This window comes from Myotis myotis, unplaced genomic scaffold, assembly GCF_014108235.1.
Source record: "Myotis myotis isolate mMyoMyo1 unplaced genomic scaffold, mMyoMyo1.p scaffold_m19_p_14, whole genome shotgun sequence".
NCBI lineage: Eukaryota > Metazoa > Chordata > Mammalia > Chiroptera > Vespertilionidae > Myotis > Myotis myotis.
Window position 1 is genome coordinate 34654028 of NW_023416318.1, and position 22555 is coordinate 34676582.

The 22555-nt window shown below is 40.4% G+C and overlaps 1 pseudogene; it reads left to right on the forward strand.

The window, feature by feature from the left end:
- The first annotated feature begins 4694 nt into the window (after positions 1 to 4694).
- Positions 4695 to 7545, forward strand: LOC118669443 (annotated as a pseudogene).
- The last annotated feature ends 15010 nt before the right edge of the window (positions 7546 to 22555 follow it).

Here is a 22555-nt window from a genome sequence, read left to right on the forward strand (position 1 = left end):
ACCAAAGTATTGTATACTGAAATTATAACAATCAAGAAAAAGTGCCAGGAAAATACTTTATTAGTCATATTCTTGGCTATACTTATATATACTTATTGAGGAAAGGCTGTTATATAGGAATTAATCTTTCATGTACATTGTCTCTTATATAAGGAAGGGGAGAAGTAATCAAAATTGTTGGAAATAAAAGAGAATACAGCTCTAGAGAGAGGACATAAGATGACTGACTTCTGGGAGAAAGTAGTACATTTCCTTTAGAGCAGAATTTGAAAGTAAATACAGAAGGAAGACCACTGTCTTAAGAATATTAATATTTAATAAATGCCTTCCTCTCTATTTTGACTTCCTACCCATGGAGTATTAGAAATAGAAGTGAATCAAAGTCCAATTTTTGTTTGTATTTATTTTAATTTCTCTAACATAATTTTAGAATGATCTCTTACAATCTTATAAGAGAATGATCTTATAAGTCCCTCTGTGGTATCTATATAGGATGAATATAGAAAATTATAAGAAAGAAAAATACAAAAGTCTGGAACCACTGTAGAATTATACAAAATAATTTTCATCATATTCTACTAAAACTGCATTTAGTTTTAGCTATTTTGGCATATTTACTACAGACTGGTTGATGAGTAATAAATTTGTTAATGGGCTTCACAAACTAATAAGGATTTGGGGATGTGAAAATAGTAGTCTCCCTGGCCCTTTTTCATTCCCATAGAACTGAATTGTTTTCTTCTTTTAAAAAAATCATCTGAACGAAAGCTGTTGTGAATTTGAATAACCTGCGATTTGTATCAAAAAAGCAAGAATGCTTGAAACAGTTCATAATATATAAATACTAGAGGCCTGGTGCACGAAATTCATTGCACTGGGGGGGGGGCTGTTATCCCTCAGCTCAGCCTGCACCCTCTCCAATCTGGGACCCCTCAGGGGATCTCCTAAACTGGCAGTCGGACATCCCTCTCACAATCTGGGACTGCTGGCTCCCAACCGCTTGCCTGCCTGCCAGCCTGATCACCCCCTGACTGCTCCCCTGCCAGCCTGATCGATGCCTAACTGCTCCCCAGCCACCCCGATTGGCCCAAACTGCCCTCCCCTGCCTACCCGGTCACCCCTAACTACCCTCCCCTGCCAGCCTGGTTGCCCCTAACTGCCCTCCCCTGCAGGCCTGGTCACCCCCAACTGCCCTCCCCTGCCAGCCATCTTGTGGCTGTGGGTGCGCCATCTTTGAGGGCATGGCAGTCAATTAGCATATTCCCTCCTTATTGGCTGTGGGCGCTGCCATATTTGCAGCCTGTTGCTCAGTTGTTTGGTTGCCCATCACTAACCCCTCTGCTGGCCTGGTCGCCCCACGCAGCCTGTTTGGTTGTTTGTTCGGTTGTAATGGTCGCTTAGGCATATATATATATATATATATGTTTATATATATATATATTTCATTATAATATTTATATAATATGAACTACAATATAGAAATACTTAAATAACTATTTGAAAAGTATCTTGTCTGATCATTCCACATGCTTTATGTCACTAATCCAACCATTAGTATGACCTTGGTTGCAAAAGCACTACCTTTGAGCCTGGCAATTAAATTAATTGCAAAGTGAGTGCTTTGTTCATCATTTTAATATCTTGTTTGTTTTATTAATCTTGAGTTGAATTTTTATTTAAATCTATATAGGACAATCTCAAGAATACTTATTTGAACTTAAAGCAGAAAATGCAAACTAACTCAACTTGACAAACATTTACTTAATACAGAGTGTATGTATTGCTTTTAATAAGGCAACTGTCCAATACTGAATTGTTTATCAAATGCAGAGAGAATCTGTCTTAATTTTGGTTATTACCTAACTATAGGAAAAATGTAATGCACACATACACACATAGACATACACAGAGGCAGTCCTTGTTTTGCACAGCTCCAAAATGCATGCATTTTAGTTCTGTGTTTTAGTTAAATTACATCACTCCCCAGAAACACAGTTCAAATTTTAATTACAATACATTAACTGTGAGTAAATGTGTAAAGTACAAACGTTAGTACTACTCCCTTGGCCCACAGATCACTATATAAATAATAGAAGTGCCACCTGATCGATGACCAATTATGTCACTTCCTTCAAGTCTGTCCGTGAATGGTCACTGCTCCTCTGTTATTCAGTTCATGAACTGACATGTCCCAGAGCATGTAATGCTAGTAAAATACTCACTCCACATTCAAAAAACTTGCAAAGGTGTTTCACAACATTGAAAGCACAAAGACTAAAATGTTGGAAGCTAATCTAAACTTAGAAGTATGACCATTTGCTAAAGCATAGAAAAGGTGCTAGCTTCATATGTTAAGTTACACAATGAGAAGAATGAAGCAAGCACTGTTTAAGCTATCTTAAGTTTATTACCAAGAAAAAAACGCACACCTTAATTCTCGATGGTTCTAGCATTATAAATCGCAGTGTACTAAGTAAATATTGATTTTACTGTGTTTTCATTTTCTTACACATTTGTAACTGACAGTAAAGAGCTTTGAATGTTTTGACAAAGATTTTAAAGAAATGGAACAATAATAATTTTTCTAGCCAATTATTGGGATGATTTTGTATAGATTCAGGTTTCACAGTCATTATGCAGTACTGCACTACCATACAAAGTGAGGACTGCATCTATACAGTGAGATTAGGGTTTTAACCTCCAGTTTGGAACAGATGTGTGCATCTTCATCTGAGAGATCTCACTATCAGAGACCTTAATTGATCAATAACAAAGAGAAAAATATTCCTGGTGAGAGTTTATTTCTTCTTCCTCAACTGTGAAGAAAACTGTTCACCATTCTGATCATAGTCTGAATTGTAAGAAAGCCATCTATAATAACATAAAGGAAGTGCTGTCTCAAAGGCAGAATTGATGTAGAAAAAAATCCCCATGTCATCCGATGACTTAGCAAGATCAAAATGAATGGTTTCTGTGGGCCTGTCTCTGTTAACACTGCAGTTAATGGTCTGTTAACAGCTTCAGAACCGTGTGTCTCTAGGTTATTTGCCAATGAACCATTCATCAAAAATAAAGATTCTCAAGCTCTACTGCTATTAGATACACAGTTGAGATCAATCACAGAGATTCAAACTATACAGCAAAGAGAAACAAATTTATGACATACATGACAACAGAGGAAACAAAAAGCAGTATTAGTGAAAGGAGTCAGGCGTGAACTAGTCCATCTTGAATTATTCCACTTGTATAAAATGCTACAAAATGTAAACTAATCCACAATGATGGGAAGCAGATCAATAGTTGTCTCGGACATGGGGTGAGTGGGAGAGATGGACTGCCAAGGGGCATGACAGAAAACCTTGCAGTTGCAGTTAATAGAAACGTTTGCATCTTGTGGTGGTGGTTTCTCAGGCATATACATCTGTCGATACTTATTGAAAAACACTCTTTAAATGGGTGTAGAGTGTTGGATGTAAGTTATATCACAATAAAGTTATTAAAAAATCATAGGAATTCAGGATTTCAGAACATTAGACTAGACTGCGTCAATCCGTAGAGGAGCCAACATGTACTCTTAGGATTTTATAAGTTTCCACAATAATTTTTAAATTCTGTTTACTCAATCACAATGAAAACTTTAAAAAGAATGATTTAAGCAGTTTTACACAAGTGACAGCTTTCTTGCTATGCACTGATGAGTGCTATTCAAACATATGTCCGTTTGTGTGTATAATCCTCTGGTGCTACATAGTAGTGCTATGGTACTTTAATCATTGTGCTATGACCAGAAGAGAGGAGATGTAGGTTTTATACGTAAACTAGAGGCCCGGTGCATAAATTAGTACATGGGTGGGGACTCTTGGCTTGGCCGGCGATCCCGGCTGATCGGGGCCGGCTGGCCTGGGGGAGGAAACATGGGAGGTTGGCCAGCTGCGGGAGGTTGGCTGTCAGGAGTACAATGACCACCAGGGGGCAGCTCCTGCATTGAGCATCTGCCCCTGGTGGTCAGTGCACATCATAGTGACTGGTCGACCGGTCGTTCAGTCATTTGGTCGTAATGGTCGCTTAGGCTTTTATATATATATATATATATATTATACAGTCCCACTAAGTGCATATTAATTTACATCAACCAACTAAAGATTTGTAGAACTCAGAAAAAAAGAAAAATATATTATTAAATCTCCACAAAGCAGATACAGTATATTTTTTATATTTCAACTCAGCAGTGCTTCCCATGTTCATGTAATGAGAAGGGAAAAAATCTCTTTCAGAGTTTTAATTTTACTTTTTGGCTTTATAGCTTTTCTTATAGACATATAACATGTATAAGAGCCTTGTGTCATATACACACAGTTTATATGCCATACAGGTTAAATTTGATAATGAGAAGAGCTAAAAGTCATTTTTATTTGAATATATTTTTTAATTACTCAAGTTTGAGAAAAACCCAAATATCACTTTGGAAATGTTGACAATTGTATCATAATTCTCTATCTGCTAATGATATTCCTGTAAAAAATGATGTCATTAAAATTTAACGTAGAAATATCCTTTTAAGTCATGATATTAACTCTAGTCATTCACTGTAAATAGCCAATGTTTTTAGTAACATGATAAAGTAGCAAGACTTGTTGGATTGCCTTGTTAAATAGCTATGACTTCAGACACAAACAAAACTCATTTATGGCAAAATGGCAGCCTCCACAACCTGGCCCTGTGCAAGATGGCGGCCTCCGCAAGGGGAGCTGGCCCTGCGCATGTGCAGTGGGCTCGCGCTCAGTGCCTATGGGTTGCGCAAGAGGCTGGTGACTCACGCCCCTTCCTCCCTGGGACTCAGACCAGGATTGGGAGCCACCCCAGCACTAAGGCCCAGGCCCAAGGGTCATAGCAGCAGCAGGACACGGAGGGTCCCAGCTATGCCAAAAAGTCGTACTCTGGCTTGCTCGGGGTGGTGGAAGTATGAGTGTTGTCTATATCTTCAGAAACAACTCTGTGGGTGAAACTGGTGCCAAGATTCCCCATGAATTCAACAGTGATCCAATTCAGAAAAGCAGTTGCACCAGATATACAAATGTTCCCGATTATAGACAGGCTAGAGGCCCGGTGCAGGGATTCGTGCACCGGTGGGGTCCCTCAGCCTGGCCTGTGGGGTTCGGCCTGAAACCGGCTCTCCGACATCCCCCGAGGGGTCCCGGATTGCAAGAGGGTGGTTATCAGGTGACACACTCCCCAGAATTGGTTTCCTTCCTCTCTGGTTCTAGGTGCGGTGCGTTACCTGAAAACCACAACTGCCAAGTCACCGCAGCTCGGCAGCTCCTGCATTGTCTGCCCCCTGGTGGTCAGTGCGGGTCATAGTGAGATGCTCAATGCAGGAGCTGCCCCCTGGCAGTCTGTGCTCCCACATCGGGAGCACCGCTCAGTTGACCAAAAGGCGCCAGACACAGGGCTCATGGCTGGCAAGCACTGCTATGGCTGTGCAAGCCTCTCCCAATCAGGACTGGCTGGGTGTGAGCCCCCGGCAGGCGCAGCAGGGCCGGGATGAGTGGGAGTGGCAGGCGGCATTGGACTGCCAGTTTCGGCCTAATCCCTGCAGGCCATGCTGAGGGACCCCACCAGTGCATGAATCCGTGCACTGCACCTCTAATATATATATCTAGTCATCGAGCCCACCAGGCCCCACTTCTCCGGGAGCGCCTCCCTATCAGTCACCCTACACACTGGTCTCAGAGCTCACTGGTGTCCTCCTGCACCCTGAGTGGTCCCCAGCCACTGGATGAAGGTTAAGAAGCTTCCAGGCATCGAGACCTTATTCCAACAGCTTGCCCCTTTGTATGAAATTGTCGTCTTTATGTCAGAGGCTGGCACATCTGCATTTCCACCCATGTGCTGGGGTCCAACCCCAGCAGGTCCAGGGGTCCCCAAAGGTGTGGACGGAGTCGGTGAAGAAGGAATGACACAGAGACAGCGTTCAGTTGATCAGCAGCCTAGCCAGGATCTCTAGCCAGGATCTACAGCCAAGTTCTGGTCTGGATCTCCAGCGAAGTTCTGCTTAGGATCTCCAGCCAGGTTATGTGTCCATGTTCTCTTGCTAGGTTCTCCAGGTTCTCCAGCCAGGTTCTGTAGCCATGTTCCCTCGCTAGGTTCTCCAGGCAGGTTCTGTCCAGGTTCTCCAGCCAGGTTCAGTCACCAGGTTCTAGTCAGGTTCTCTTGCCAATTTCTGTAGTCAGGTTCAGTCCAGGATCTTTTGCCATGTTCTCTCCAGCGAAGTTCTTCTGTCTCTAGTTCTGTGTGTTCTGTCTTCTTACATCTGTATTTATACCAGTTGATTCCAATCCTATCAATCTCTATTTCAAAGGTTAGGGCGTTTCTTATCTCCATTCCAGGGAGTAAAGATTATGTAGCTTAAGCATGATTGTTCGTAGTTAAAGTGATTAATTACCCACCTGGCACTTAGTTAAGAGGTTTTATTCCCTCCCTAACTTCAGGGGAAAATCCCTACCTGGGAAAACAACCTTTCTCAGAGACCTTGGTTTAAACACATAGTGCCAAGAAGGTGAGCAAACATATTAAGAACAGTATGCCATATATGCCAGGTCCCTTGAAACAGCAAGCATGGACCGGCTCCCGGCAAATTCCCCCTTTTTTATTTTTTAAAAGCGGGCATTAAAAAGAAAACCCCAAAATGCTCTCTTGTATCCATTTTAAAAGTAGGATTGGCGCTTTCCGCTATTACCTGAGTCCTGATCTATCACCCCAGGGAGAGCTTGCCAATCCTGCACTTTCCCGGGGTGGAAAGGCTGCAGTGGGGTTAAGGATAAGGCTCCTTGGGCCTACCTCCTCCCATGCCTTTACATTTACCTTTCCTTCCTCAGAAAAGCATGGACATACTTCTTGTATAAAACGTTCTGTCTGACTGGGAGTAACCTTAATTCCTCTGCTAGCAAGCATATGTGTTAAAAGATCAATACAGAGTCTTATTTCTTTAGACTCAGTATGGCACATCTTCTTAATCTAAAGATCAATACAGAGTCTTCTTTCTTTGGACTCAGTATGGCACATCTTCTCAATCTAAGTTCTGTACTATCCACCTTCAGTGTGGAACCCCATGGCTTCATCTCCTGCCACCTTTTCCGAGATGCTACGCAATGCATGGATGGGCACCATGTTAAGGACCAGCCCTGCCTGAATCGGGACCCAGCCCGTGTGGTAGTTGTGGACTGCAAGAAGGAAGCTTTCCACCTACAGCCCTACAGTGGTGTTGCACTGTAGCCCTGGGACAATAACTCTGATGGCCGGGTCTTGTTGGACTTGTCTGCCGTCCTCAAGACTATTGCATTGAATGGTGTGGAGGATGTTCAGACTGTACCATGCTGGAACAGTATGCCCTGGAGGATGACCTGTTAGAGGCTTTCAAACAGCGGCAAAGCCGGCTAGAGCAAGAAGAGAAAGCAGTGCCTGGTCAAGCTCTCCAGATCCAGCAAGCAGACCCTCTTTTTCAGCTCTCTTACCCGCCGCCCGTGGCCTGGCTCCCAACAGCCCTGACCTCTGGACCTCCTCAAACTCAGTGCCTGGGTCCTGCACCCCAGGCTGCAGTGCTCCCAGACCACGGCTTGGGCAGCCACATGTCCATTAAAGTCCATCCCTGACGCCATCCAGAGAGTCTCCAGATGGGGGCACCGGGGTGAGGTCTGAGTGGCTGGTCATCTGCCAAGCACAGAGTGAGTGCTTTGGTGGGTCAGGGCTGGTTTTTAACCCAGGGCTGGAAATCTGAAAACCTGGGTCTCTGCTCTGGCTAAGTCTTCCTGTGTCCTGTGTGATCTGCAAAAAGTGCAGCTCCCTTTCTGGCCGCAGATTCCCCATCTGTGGAAAAGAGAAGAGAGGACTTCCCTGGTGGTTTAAAGACAGGTAGCTGCGAGGCTGCTGTGTAAATATGTGGAGCGTGGGCTCAGTGGACTGTGGTGGACAGAGATCACCCCATTTCAAGAGGGCAGCTGCTGCTCAGTTCTGCCGGCTGTGGTCCCATGGAAAGGTGGGTAGAGAGTTGCTCAATCTTCTGATTTTCAATGGAAGCCAGAAATTGGGATTTTTATATTAAATCTCCCAATATTAAAAAAAGAAAGAAAACTCATTTGTTTGTAAATTACAATTCATCATATGTGTTAAAACGTAAGCAATCCACAAATTGGGGTTACTGATATGTATGGCATAATTTTTGAAGAGCTGGCAACATCAACATATTTTTTTTTTTGAAAACTGGATTTTTAAAAGAAATTCCTGATAATTTTCCTGTTGGTTATGTTAAATACAAGTATGTTCTCCTTAGCAACTAGGGTACATAATGAGAAAAGTGAACATTGATAAAATCCTTTTAGTCCATTTGTTACGGCTAATGCTAAACCAGTATAAAGGCATTTCCTGATCATTTTTTCATTCCTCTCAATTTTAATAAACCTGGAAGACAAAGCACATACCTCCAATGAAAACAAGCCAGCCAGCTGGGAATTCATCCAACCTCCCAAAACAGGAACAACAATAGCAAAACAAGAATATCTATGAGCAAAATCCAAAATTTGTAATGAAAAACAAAAAGCATTAGAATTAGCTCTGCCTTATCTTTTTTAAAAAATTTCTTTATTGATTAAGGTATTACATATGTGTCCTTATCCCCCCATTGCCCCCACCACCTCCCCCACTCATGCCCTCACACCCCCCGTGTCCATTGGTTATATGCATGCATGCAAGTCCTTTGGTTGATCCCCCCCCCTACCCCCTCCCTCCCTTACCTTCCCTCTGAGACAGAGAAGCATCGATCAGACCATCTGCCTTGTCTTGCTTCCCCTTTTGTGCCTACCCAACAACCAACTGGACAGTGAGCCTTGGAATCTTGGAATACTTCTTTCCTACAGGCAACACAAAGATGGCATTCCTTTGATTTTTAGTAGAGTTTTTCCAAAGTGAATCCTTGTAATGATGGATGTAGAGAAGGTTATTTTATGGCTATTCAAAACTATTTAGGACTTAAAATGAAAATATTCAATGATACCTTTTATGTGGCCAGTTATTTTACACACGGAAATTTCCCTAATATCGATGTTTGCCAATTTTTCAGAAGGAGAACAGGGAAAAGACTCATCACATGTTAGACATAAATAAGCCACACTGGAACTTCACTTTTTTCACTTAACTGTTTAAATAGTGTATAAGCCAACACTATCCAAGCAAGATAGCTTCATGATTCAGGAGCTGAGACTCACATCTTTATTTTCACTGACCCATGTGTTGACTTCTGCAAGTTATTTCTCCATTCTGAATCTGTCTTATATCTTCAAATGAAGTGGGTAGACTAGATCTGACATTTTAAATAAGAGCTTAAATGTATATATCTCAAAGGCCCTAGGGATAGAAGCAGAGAGTGATTAAGTAGATGTCTATCAAACCATCACTCACTGCCAACTTCACCATCTTTCAACAAGAAATATACTATTTTGTATTTATATACTGGGTTTAGTGGGTTTTTAAAGAGGAAATTGATGTAGAAATATGTTTTTAAATGCTGGTAACTATTAGAATGGATTATCTCTATAGTGTCTTCTAAGATTCTATGTAAACCTACAAGTAATGGAAAGTTGAATGCAGAACTTATTATTACTGTTAATAATGACACCAGCATGTCACTAAAAGACAGACTTTTTTTTTTTTTGCCTCTGATTTTCTGTTAGACTAGTTTCTTGGTTTCAGGTCCAAAGAAGACATACTTTTAATGTAACAAGTTGTCCATTTAAAATGAGGCACATATTTGTTCAGAGTTGGTTATTTGGGAGATGGAAAGCATTTTTTCCCCCCCATAGAAACAGTTTTTAAGGTGAAATGGTTAAACTAGCTGAAAAAAAGAAAAAGAAAGCTAATTTAACTGCCAAAATTGGAATCATCCATTTTCAATAAAAAAGAGTGAGAACCCTGGCTGATGTGGCTCGGGTGGTTGGAGGGTCCTACCATACATTAAAAGATGGCGGGTTCAATTCCCCGTAGGGCACATACCAGGTTGCAGCTTTGATCCCAGGTCCTTGGGGCACTTGTAGGAGACAACTAATCTACATTTCTCTCTCTCTCTCTCCCTCTCCCTCACCTTCTCCCTCCCTCTCTCTCTCTAAAATCAATTTTTTAAAAAAAGAAGAGTGGGAGAACTACTCTCACAAAAACTGTAGTTAAGTTCAGGAAGAAAAACAGTATCCTAGATGGACTTTTTAAATTTAATTTTTAATATTTGATGACAAATTACTTGAGATATTTAATCTATTTCACTATTTTCTTTGTTTTTGAAAAGTTATACAGAGACATGATTTGAGAGAGCCTTTTTACTCATGCTGGCATGATGACTGTGAAATTAACAACAACAAAAAAGAGACAGGGATTGTTTAACTTTATTCAGAATGACAGATTTTCTCAACCCCATTTATATCCTGATATCCCTCTTGAAGCTAAAACAAACTCTAAAAATTGGTGTTAAAAGTAGAGGGAAAAGCAGTGACAATATATTTCACTATCTAACATTTTCCACCTTGTTCAAATATATAGATTTCCAATCAAAAGATGCTGATAATTCAGGGAGTAGCTCAATTAACTGGTGGAATGTTCATATGATTTCAAAATCTATCCTGAGATTAAGTTTGTTAAAATGACCAGTAATGCGATCCAGAAAAAAAACAATTTAAGAGACTAAGTATCTAGATAATTTAGTCAATAAAATGCAAATATTTAGTTATTTTAATATTAATAATTCTACTTAAGTAAAAATATCATATTTGAAAATGTTTCCAATACCCTATATAAAAAGTCTACTTTGCTTATGTTTGAATATTTTTCATCTGAATATTATAATGGGAGAAGATTGTTCAGAATCCATGGCTTATTAGTATATTGTTTAACATTCTGAATAAATGAGACAAACTTAAAAAGTGATCATAATGATTTCCATGTTCTCCAACCTCATTTCTTAGATGTTTATATGGTTTATCATTCTTGACCTTTTAACAGTGGGGTAATTGGGAATCCCACAAAGATTTTGGTTTCCATGGCCTGGTTGTGGGAAATAGAAATTCCATATTATTATATCACAAGATTATAGTTATCGTGAATAGTTACATGATAATTCTGACCTAAAGGTTAATGTACATTGGATACTCTGCATATATTCTTAAATCATTAAATTATGAAGGGAAATTGTTAATAGTCCATCTGTATTGTTTTATTATTAAAGAAGAATAATCATATCTTTATTTTAAGCACTAACATAGGACCTCTTTCTTTAATGAATCACAAATACACAAAATTCTTTCCACCACTTTTATGATAGGAATGCATTAGCGTGTTTTCACATAAAACAAACAAACAGACATATCTTTCCAATTCCCCACTTCCCTTATTATAGCACAAATGTAACTGAAAAAGAAATTTGAAGTTTTAGTATATTCCCACAGGATTTTAAACATTTGAAGGAATGTGCTTCCTAGGCAATTATTTTTAGGAAGGTAGTATGTGTGTTTCAGGCAGAGGTTCCATTTTGATATGAGCATGACTGATACATCATGTATATGTAGTAATTCTATGTCATTTGTGGGAGATGGTCATCGCCAAAACCACACACATGCGTCATGTGGTGTATGAAAATTATGGCTTGATTAAACTTCTGTTTAATTCCAGGAAATACTATAGATTCTTGAAAACTTAAATTTTAGAAGAAAAGAAATGATTCCTCTTTCTGGGAAAGCAAAATGAAGGGGCCAAGCATAACATTTTTTTGAATAAAATACTCATCCAACATTGTCAGCATACTGTTGTATGTTGTCTTCCTTCTGTCTTTCTTTTTCTCTCTGTGAAAGCCAAAAGGGACTGGATGGCAGAAAGAGACGTCCTATACATTACAGGTTCTTCAGTAGCCATCTGAATCTTCTTGCTGTTTTGTTCATTATCTGTATCCCCCACATATAAATAATTGCATACCTAACTAAAAAATTTACTATAAATTAAAATTTTATTACAATGTTTAGAAAATTATACTTATGTAACAAAAATATTACTATTCATTTCTTGTCAAATGGTATAAGATACACTATACACTATTTCTCCATTCTAAATCATGATTTCCCCAACCATCTAAAAAGACAAGGGCTTCTATACTGTTGAGTATAACATTAATTAATTCTTTCTTACTAAGTAGTAGGCCAAGTATTTACAGTACTAATCCTATGTAAGAAAGAGGTAATATGCAAATTGACCATAACTCCAACACACAAGATGCCGCCCCCATGTGGACACAAGATGGCCGGCAGGAGAGGGCAGTTGGGGATGACTAGGCCTGCAGGGGAGGACAGTTGGGGGGACCCAGGCTTGCAGGGGAGGGAAGTTGGGGTGACCAGTCTTGCAGGGGAGGGCAGTTAGGGGCAACCAGGCCTTCAGGGGAGGGCAGTTGGAGGGGACCAGGCCTGCAGGGGAGGGCAGTTGGGGTCCATCGGGCCATAGAGGAGGGCAGTTGGGGGTGACCAGGCCTGCAGAAGAGCAGTTAGGCATCGATTAGGCTGGCAGGGGAGTGGTTAGGGGGTGTTCAGGCTGGCAGGCAGAAGCGGTTAGGGGCAATCAGGCAGGCAGGTGAGCAGTTAGGAGCCAGCAGTCCTGAATTTGTGAGAAGGATGTCCAACTGCCCATTTAGGCCTGATCCTGGTGGGGTCCCAGATTGGAGAGGGTGCAGGCTGGGCTGAGGGACACACACCCCCATGCATGAATTTCGTGCACTGGGCCTCTAGTGATTTATATGAGTATGCAACTGGTAATGGGCAGTCTAAGCATTTCATTCTCTCTACACAGGTTTTTCAAGTATTCCTACCATAGTCCATTTGTCACCTCTCATCTCCAAAGGAGAGGAATAGTGGTTAACTAAACGTGGAAGATCCTGCCTTTTATAGGGTAAGATGATATGTTATTTATTTTCCTTTACATTTTAATTATAATGGATAAGTAAACCACTGAGTTCAGAATTCAAAAGCCACAGAGAACCAGTCTCTTCCATCCTTAATTGGATGTCAGGACTCAATGGCAGATAAACAGGAATCACCTCTGATATTTGTGGGCAAAAGTGTAGGAAGAAGGGGATTTGATGTTAACAGGTAGTCTAGTCATTCTTCAAGTGAACAGGACACATGTGTTTGGGATTATGCAAGCAGACAGTCACATATTGATGGACATGATTTGAGAAGGCAATTATGAAGAGTATTTGAGTTGATGCAGGTGAGAACTCTTAATTTCAGGTTCAAAAGTTTCTTTTGTTCAGTAGATCTTTATACATCATTAGATCTAAAAACATGCTTTTAGTTCTTCCCAACAATTCAAATAATTTCCCAAACTAAAACTTGTGAAGTACATTATAGTAATTAACTTATTATATTCTAAATACCTATAGCTGTCTCCTTTGCTAGGGATCTGGATGATGACCCTTTGATTCTTAAGTACTAGTATGGTTTGTATCTCAGCAAATACAATCTTAAATTATGCAAGACTAGGGTCATTATTGAGGTAATTTGTGTTTTCTGCAACAATTAGTCTTTTTTTTTATTATAACATGTTTTACAAACCTCAAAAATTTATTCCTAAAAGTTTTGTTTCTGTGTGCTTTTATATTTCTAAAGTGGGGATAAATTTTATCAATGCAACATGGTGATTTTGAAATAAATAAAAGGCATTTTCCTATTGTGTTCCATTTTACTTCATACTCTCTCTTATTTATTGAATTATTTATCCTTATTTTACTTGTATTACAGCCTAAAATTTAAACTATACTCTCTTAACTTACCATTTTAAATTCTAGAAATGTTTTAACATTTATAGATAAATCAGTTGTTCACAGAGTAAATCCATATCTCATAAATTATATATTATTTAAAATAATAAGGAATCTACAATTTATGCACATGATCATTCTTAGCTATTTATAAATGTTATTTTTCCTACTGTCTGTGGTATTCAAATAAAACACTTGATTTGGTCAATAATACATAAGTACTTTTTTCTCTACATTTTTTATTCCATTCATTCACCCATTCACATAAGAAAAATATTCATTTTTGAAAAAATACCATAAAATGATGGTGCTTAATTTTGTATAAGTAATTCAATATCCAGTATTTATATAAGGATTATGTGTTGCAGTGTTTTGTTAGAGAGAATCTTCACCCTCCCACTGAAAGACCGACAACAAGCTCTCATTGTACCAAAGTGAGTCGATTTTTCTCATTCTTCTTAAAATGCTTGTTTATATATCATAGAGCATATTTGTTGCTTTAAAAGCCAATTTCTGTAGAAAAATCCACTTTAAAAGATAAAATTCTTACACTATAAACTATCCTAACATTTTAAAGCATGCACTTACTATGGAATATATTATTATGCATTGATGATCTCTTTTCAAATATTATTTTAAATTGGTGATATTCTACAATTACCAATTAAAAATTAGACAGGAAAAATCAATAACTGTATGCTAATTGCTTATACTGTTGTAAGTATCATTTTGTCCAAACTAACCTTATTTTCTGTGGTGACAGGATTAGCAAATTGCATGCTGTTGATAAAGTAAATCCTTAATTTTATTTGGGCACTACCAAAATCTTTCATGGCATATCTTCTAAAACATTGGGGAGATACACATTATATGTCACAGCAATCCACTGCACTGATATACTCCAAAGAGTGTCGTGTAATGGATTCATAGCAACGTGAGGGAAGGTCTTTTAAGGGCTGATATTGAGCTGTCAACAGCATTATTAATAACTTTGAAGAAGAGAGAGAAGACATGGCTATCAAATTTATAAATGACAACAAACCCAAAATATTGATTAATGTAAGAAATAGCATGCAAGAAAGTGTTTATGACGATGATAGATTAAGTCACCAGATGAAGTTTGACAGGTAAAAATGTACAATATGGATTCCACACTAAAGGATATATAAAAGTAGCAGTGGAAATGGGCTTGATAATGAATATGGTGATTGTGTTCATGTGTGCATGTTCATAAGTATGGTTGTAAGAGACTTAGTTGTTTTATTTATAAATAAATTTAGTCTTAACTAAAAATATCAAATGCTAGTAGAGAAATGCATTAGTAGAAAAATGGTGTCTTGACTAAGAGAAATACCACCTCCTCTGTGCGTTCTCAACTGTACCACAGCAGCATTATGTGCAAGTTTAGGAACCACAATTTAGATGAACAGTAACAAATTGGATAACTTTTCTATGGGTGATAATTGATCTTCAGGAGATCACAGATAATATCCCATTGGGAATCTAAAAGAAGCTACAGGCTACAGATATTACCCCAGGAAAAGGTGCGCATATATATATAAAATGTAATTTTATATATAATTTCAGAAAGTTTATAGCAGTCTTTGAAATCCAGCTATAAATTCCTTAGAATCTCTGATTCAGCTTAAGAATCTCTGATCTAAGACCAAGTGGTGAGTTGGTGAAGGTTGTTGATTTTCTAACATATGAAAACAGTTAAAGGAATCTGAGATGTTTAGTCTGGAGTAAAGAATACCAAGAGGGAGGAACAAAATAGCTGCCATCAAATATTCGAAGAATTTTCATGTTCAAGAGTTATTACATTTATTTCATGTATTTCCAATGAGAAGAGTAGAAAAACCAGAGAAGTATATTCTGTGTAAGTAGAAATAAAAAGAATGGGAGAAATTTAATTCAATTTAGTATTAAAGCAATGTTTTCCACATGGTATGCTTGACTAGGAGGATGAATGCATATATGAAATGAAAAACTTAATCTATTTCCTTGTGATGTTAAAGAAAATATTCCAGCACAAAAAGCAAAGTTCCTTTAAAGATAAATCATATATATATATATATATATATATATATATATATATATATATATGCCAGATCTTTCCTGACTATATGGCATAGATATTTTGACAACGTCGAGTAGATTTCATTCTTAGAAAAGTAATGCCTTGAATGGTCACACTTAGTAATACAAATGGATACTATTTTAATAGGCCCATTGCCCTGTGTAAAGGATATGACAGAGGCCACCCCTAGTTTTTATTCTGAAATCTCCTTGGTATACTGAGGTAATAGCTGGAATGTGGGTGAAAAAGTAAGTGTGGGTATTTGGAAATGTGGTGCTTCTCTAGGCTAAGGACAGGGCTGGGGAGGATCTGTTCCAGAACAGATGTCAGCAGAGCCCTTCTCTCATATGAAGACTCACCAAACACACACCCTATGCCTGTCAGGGCTCAGGCTCTAGAGAAGGGGTCCTCAAACTTTTTAAACAGGGGGCCAGTTCACTGTCCCTCAGAACGTTGGAGGGCCGGACTATAGTTAAAAAAAACACCTATGAACAAATTCCTATGCACACTGCACATATCTTATTTTGAAGTAAAAAAAACAAAATGGGAACAAATACAATATTTGTATTTGCATGTGGCCCGCAGGCCGTAGTTTGAGGACCCCTGCTCTAGAGCATAGAGACAATTAGCTGGCCTTCTGGGGCACTCTCACACTGCAAACACATTCACTAGATTGTGGGTATGTTGAAAATTTTACTCTCATTCTACTTTTGGCATCCCCAATACATAGAACAGTAAGTGCTCAACTCAAGTCTTCTTGAACTGACTCTCTGTGTCCCAGAAGACTATTCAAGAATACATGGCTGGTAGTGGCTGTGGTTGCAGACAAATTGCACTGAGCACTCACCTGCCCAGCTGAGTCCGTTCTCCAAGCCTCCTGCTCTTGTTCAAGAGACTCTTCTTCTCTCATTCTCATTGGTCTCCTCCCACTTCCCGGTTAATCGATCTGGCTCTCACACAAACATGAATCAATAATATACCCTGTAAGTGCATCATTGACTTTGAATTAAAAGCAATATATGGTATATTGGTTAAGAGTGAACACTTGTGTCGTATCATCTGAGGTTCTATCTCTGTTCAACTACTTATTAGCTGAATGTTAGGCAGGCAATTTAGTCTCGCTGTATCTTAGTTTCCTTGTGTGTAAAATAAAGATGTAATAGTAAAAATAAAAATAATGGCATGTATAGGGGCTAAGGAGCATCTTGAGAAAATGGTATATAGATTTGTTTTCTCTTTTAGGATCCACTTTATTAGAACCTCTGTCTTAGACTGAAGTGTTCCAGATGGTTCTTGTATCAAAAGAACCTCAGACAAAAGTTCCTCTTGAAAGATCACAACAGGCCCTGCATATTCTTGGGCGAGTTCTGGTTCTAGCAGAGCATGCTGTTTAGGCTAAAAGCCCGGCATGACTCAGTCACATTGACAGAGCAGTTCACATTAAATAAACAGTGTGCCAGTGTAATGCAGAAGTGTGGTGAGATCCTCCTGTAGTCTTTGTGGGTACCTGGGTCAGCAAGTCCTCTGTGAGCCAGTGACTGCAGACATGTTAGGGTTATATCAGTTTTGAACAGTGACAGTCTTTGGGTTGCAACAGAAAGAATAACATCTGAAAAGTGGTCACAGTAGGCTTTCCAGTCCTCATACTTCCTAATGAGTGGATGAAATATATTCCTTTAAAGTAAATAAATTTGGAAGAATTTGAAAATAATAGGCTGAGGGGTGTAGAAAAACAAAAGGGAGCCCTGGCTAGTGGAATGGTTAGAACATCAGCCTGAGCACGGAAGGGTCTCCAATTCGATTCCCAGTCCAGGACACATACCTGGGTTACAGGTTTATCCCCTGTCAAGTGTGGGAGGCAACCAATCACTGTGTCTCTCTCACATTGATGTTTCTCCTCTTCCTCTCCCCCACCCCCCATTTCCACTCTCTGAAAATCAATGGAAAAAATATCTTCAGGTGAGGATTTTAAAAAGGCAATGTGGAATTATTAATTAAAAAAAGAAAGAAAAAAGAATTTGCTCAAAAGATCATTGAGTCCCAAAGGGATTATATCTAAATTTGTAGGTTTGCATTTTCCTTTCTAATCATGTCCACTACAAATTAGAGTACTGGTGGGAACTGAAAAGAAGATAATGTTCTAGTTTATTTCTTCAAATTAAAGTCCAAAAATTATGCTAGTAGGAAACAAGATCTATTGACTGATATAATGCATTGGTCATTGCAAATAACCTGCTCATCTTGAACAGTATTTCTGTGTTCAATTAGTTTTCTATGAAAATTCTAACTCTGGGTACTAATAGAACAGTCACTCTTCAGAAAATAGATGTTATTATCAAATTGACTATGTCCTACCCCACACTAATGTAAATCTATGTGTTTGGTGCCAAATCATCAATACATATTTTTAATTAATAAAAATTTGTATAATTTTAATGTGCAGCCATTGTTGAGAACTATTATCATAAAGCAGTGCCTCTCAAAGTGCGATGTAGCCACATTAGCATCACCCGGGAACTTGTCATAAATGCAAATTATCTACTCTAAGCCAGACCTTCTGAATCAAAAACTCAGGAATGGAGCTCAGCAATCAACATTTTAATATGCCCTCCAGGTAGGCATTTTAACATTCCTACTTTGTGAATACTGTCATAAAGCTATATAAAGTATTATCGATTTTCTACTCATTAATTAATACAAAAAGAACTTGTTCATTAACCAATTACAAGTAAGAGGTCATTTGGAGGTAAGAACCATATCTAATGCTTCTTCTGTATCCACCCTAAATCTAGATAAATGTGTAAAACAAACATTAAATTCTCAACAAATATGTACTGATTAACTTTCTCCTGTGTATTTCAAGGTGATTTTTTTATGCCTAAAATAGTAGAATACTGATCATGTTCATCCTTGCCTCTTATGTGTTTTGTTTTCTTCTGTAGTAGAGGTGAACGGGGACAGAGAAATACCTGTCATTTATTTATTCAACAACTATTCATTGTGTACTATGTGCCAAGTACTATTCTAGGTTGGTAGGCTACCTAGAGAACAAAATAGAGAAAGATCCTTGCTCTGGAATAGATAACCTTCTGGTGGAGGAATCATAAAATAAGCAATAAACATAAAATTGCAAATCATATATTATATTTGAGAGTGATAATTACTATAAAAACTAAAGAACAGACAGGGTAGAGAGTATCAGAATTGTGGAGGATGAGTGAAGTGCGGGAGGCCATTTGCTATACTAAATAGAGTAGATAGTATAACCCCCAGCGAGAAAGTGAGATTTGAGCAATGAATGAAAGAGGGAGGTGAGGGAGTGAGCCAATCAGGTACCTCCTTGACAATCAGGTACCTTTCTGGAGGGTGGGGGAATGGGCAATGAGAATAAAGCCTTAAAGTGGAATCGTGTCTGGAGTGCTTGAAGATCACCATGGTGGCCAGCGTGGCTGGATCAGTGTGAACAAGGGTGAGCAGAGAGGGGGTGAGGGAGAGAGCAGAGCGTCAGAGCAGGGAGGGCATTGTAAGCCACATGGGAGGATTTGGGTATTTACACCAAGACAAATGGGAAACCACTGGAGTGACATGGTTTGGCTTACCTGCCGGGAACCTGGCTGGAGAACCTGGACAGAACCTGGCTGGAGAACCTAGCGAGGGAACATGGCTACAGAACCTGGCTGGAGAACCTGGACTGAACCTGGCTGGAGAACTTGGACAGAACCTGGCAGGAGATCCTAAGCAGAACTTCGCTGGAGATCCAGACCAGAACTTGGCTGGAGATCCTGGCTGGAGATCCTGGCTAGGCTGCTGATCAACTGAACATTGTCTCTGTGTCCTTCCTTCTTCGCCGACTCCGTCCACACCTTTGGGGACCCCTGGACCTGCTGGGGTTGGACCCCGGCATCTGGCGCCCGAACAGGGACCCCTAGGTAAGCCCCACTCTCAGGATGGATAGGACTCCACCATAGGAAGAGGGTGGATAGTCTTCGCCGACTCCGTCCACACCTTTGGGAACTCCTGGAACAGGATTCCCCTAGGTAAGCCCCCCCCCCCCCATTGAGAACCCCCACATTAGGGACGGATAGGACTCCACCAGGGTACTTCAGACCCCCCTATAGAGGATAAGTAGGGTAAGAAGGTGGATAGTACAGAACTTAGATTGAGAAGATGTGCCATACTGAGTCCAAAGAAAGAAGACTTTGTATTGATTCTTAGATTGAGAAGATGTGCCATACTGAGTCCAAAGAAAGAAGACTCTGTATTGATCTTTTAACACATATGCTTGCTAGCAGAGGAATTAAGGTTACTCCTAGTCAGACAGAACATTTTATACAAGAAGTATGTCCATGCTTTTCTGAGGAAGGAAAGGTGAATGTAAAGGCATGGGAGGAGGTAGGCCCAAGGAGCCTTATCCTTAACCCCACTGCAGCCTTTCCACCCTGGGAAAGTACAGGATTGGCAAGCTCTCCCTGGGGTGATAGATCAGGACTCAGGTAATAGTGGAAAGTGCCAATCCTATTCTTAAAATGGATACAAGAGAGCATTTCGGGTTTTTCTTTTTAATGCCCGCTTTTAAAAAATAAAAAAGGGGGAATTTGCTGGGAGCCAGTCCATGCTTGCTGTTTCAAGGGACCTGGCATATATGGCATACTGTTCTTAATATGTTTGCTCACCTTCTTGGCACTATGTGTTTTAACCAAGGTCTCTGAGAAAGGTTGTTTCCCCAGGTAGGGATTTTCCCCTGAAGTTAGGGAGGGAATAAAACCCCTCAACTAAGTGCCAGGCGGGTAATTAATCACTTTAACTATGAACAATCATGCTTAAGCTACATAATCTTTAATGCCTGGAATGGAGATAAGAAACGCCCTAACCTTTGTAATAGAGATTGATAGGATTGAATCAACTGGTATAAATACAGATGTAACAACACAGAACTAAGAAGACAGAACCAGGAGGCACAGAACCTACACAGAACATTCTCTAGAGACAGAAGAACTTCGCTGGAGAGAACATGGCAAAAGATCCTGGACAGAAACTGGCCTCAGAACCTAGAGACAGAACCTAGCGAGAGAACATGGCAAAAGATCCTGGACTGAACCTGACTACAGAAATTGGCAAGAGAACCTGACTAGAACCTGGTGACTGAACCTGGCTGGAGAGCCTGGACAGAACCTGGCTGAAGAACCTAGTGAGGGAACATGGCTACAGAACCTGGCTGGAGAACCTAGCAAGAGAATATGGACACAGAACCTGGCTGGAGATCCTGAGCAGAACCTCTCTGGAGATCCAGACCAGAACTTGGCTGGAGATCCTGGCTGGAGATCCTGGCTAGGCTGCTGATCAACTGAACACTGTCTCCGTGTCCTTCCTTCTTCGCTGACTCCGTCTACACCTTTGGGGACTCCTGGACCTGCTGGGGTTGGACCCCGGCATCTGGCGCCCGAACAGGGACCCCCTAGGTAAGCGCCCTGCACTCGGGACGGATAGGACTCCACCATAGGAAGAGGGTGGATAGTCTTTGCCCCACAATCGGGACGGATCGGACTCCACCATAGGAAGAGGGTGGATAGTCTTCGCCGACTCCGTCCACACCTTTGGGGACCCCTGGACCCGCTGGGGTTGGACCCCGGCATCTGGCGCCCGAACAGGGACCCCCTAGGTAAGCGCCCTGCACTCGGGACGGATAGGACTCCACCATAGGAAGAGGGTAGATAGTCTTTGCCCCACAATCGGGACGGATCGGACTCCACCATAGGAAGAGGGTGGATAGTCTTCGCCGACTCCGTCCACACCTTTGGGGACCCCTGGACCCGCTGGGGTTGGACCCCGGCATCTGGCGCCCGAACAGGGACCCCCTAGGTAAGCGCCCTGCACTCGGGACGGATAGGACTCCACCATAGGAAGAGGGTGGATAGTCTTTGCCCCACAATCGGGACGGATCGGACTCCACCATAGGAAGAGGGTGGATAGTCTTCGCCGACTCCGTCCACACCTTTGGGGACCCCTGGGCCCGCTGGGGTTGGACCCCGGCATTACCTTTTAAATGAGTCACTCTACTTGCTAAGTGAGAATAGACTGGAGTGCAGCAAAGGTCATAGCAGGGGACTCAACCAGAAGGCTCTTGAAATGATCTTGAAAAGAAAGGATGATTGCTCAGATTAAGTGCCAGCAGAATATCTTGCCGTTAAGATTCTGGGTATATACATGAACTCATGTGGAATCTAATTAAACTGATGAACAAGATAGGTCCAGAGACATGGAAGCATGGAACAGCTGACAGATCTCAGTGGGGAGGATGGGGAGGGAGACAGGAAGGGATTTACCAAAGAACATATATGCATACATGTGTAGCCCAAGAACACAGACAATACTGTGATGAAGCCCCTGGGTGAAGCAGAAGTTGAATGGGGGCAGAGGGGCAAAAGGAGGACTGAGGGACATCTGTAATACTGTCAACTCTAACAAAAAGATTTTGGATATATTTTGAAATTAGAGCCAATAGAATTTGTTTACCAGTCAGGAGTGGGTGGGGGGAGGGGGGAAGAGGTATCACAAATCATTCTAAGGTTTTTGCTCAAACAACTAGAACATATTATTGAAAATACAAAATGAACACTAGCCCTTTTTCCATCATGTGCTTG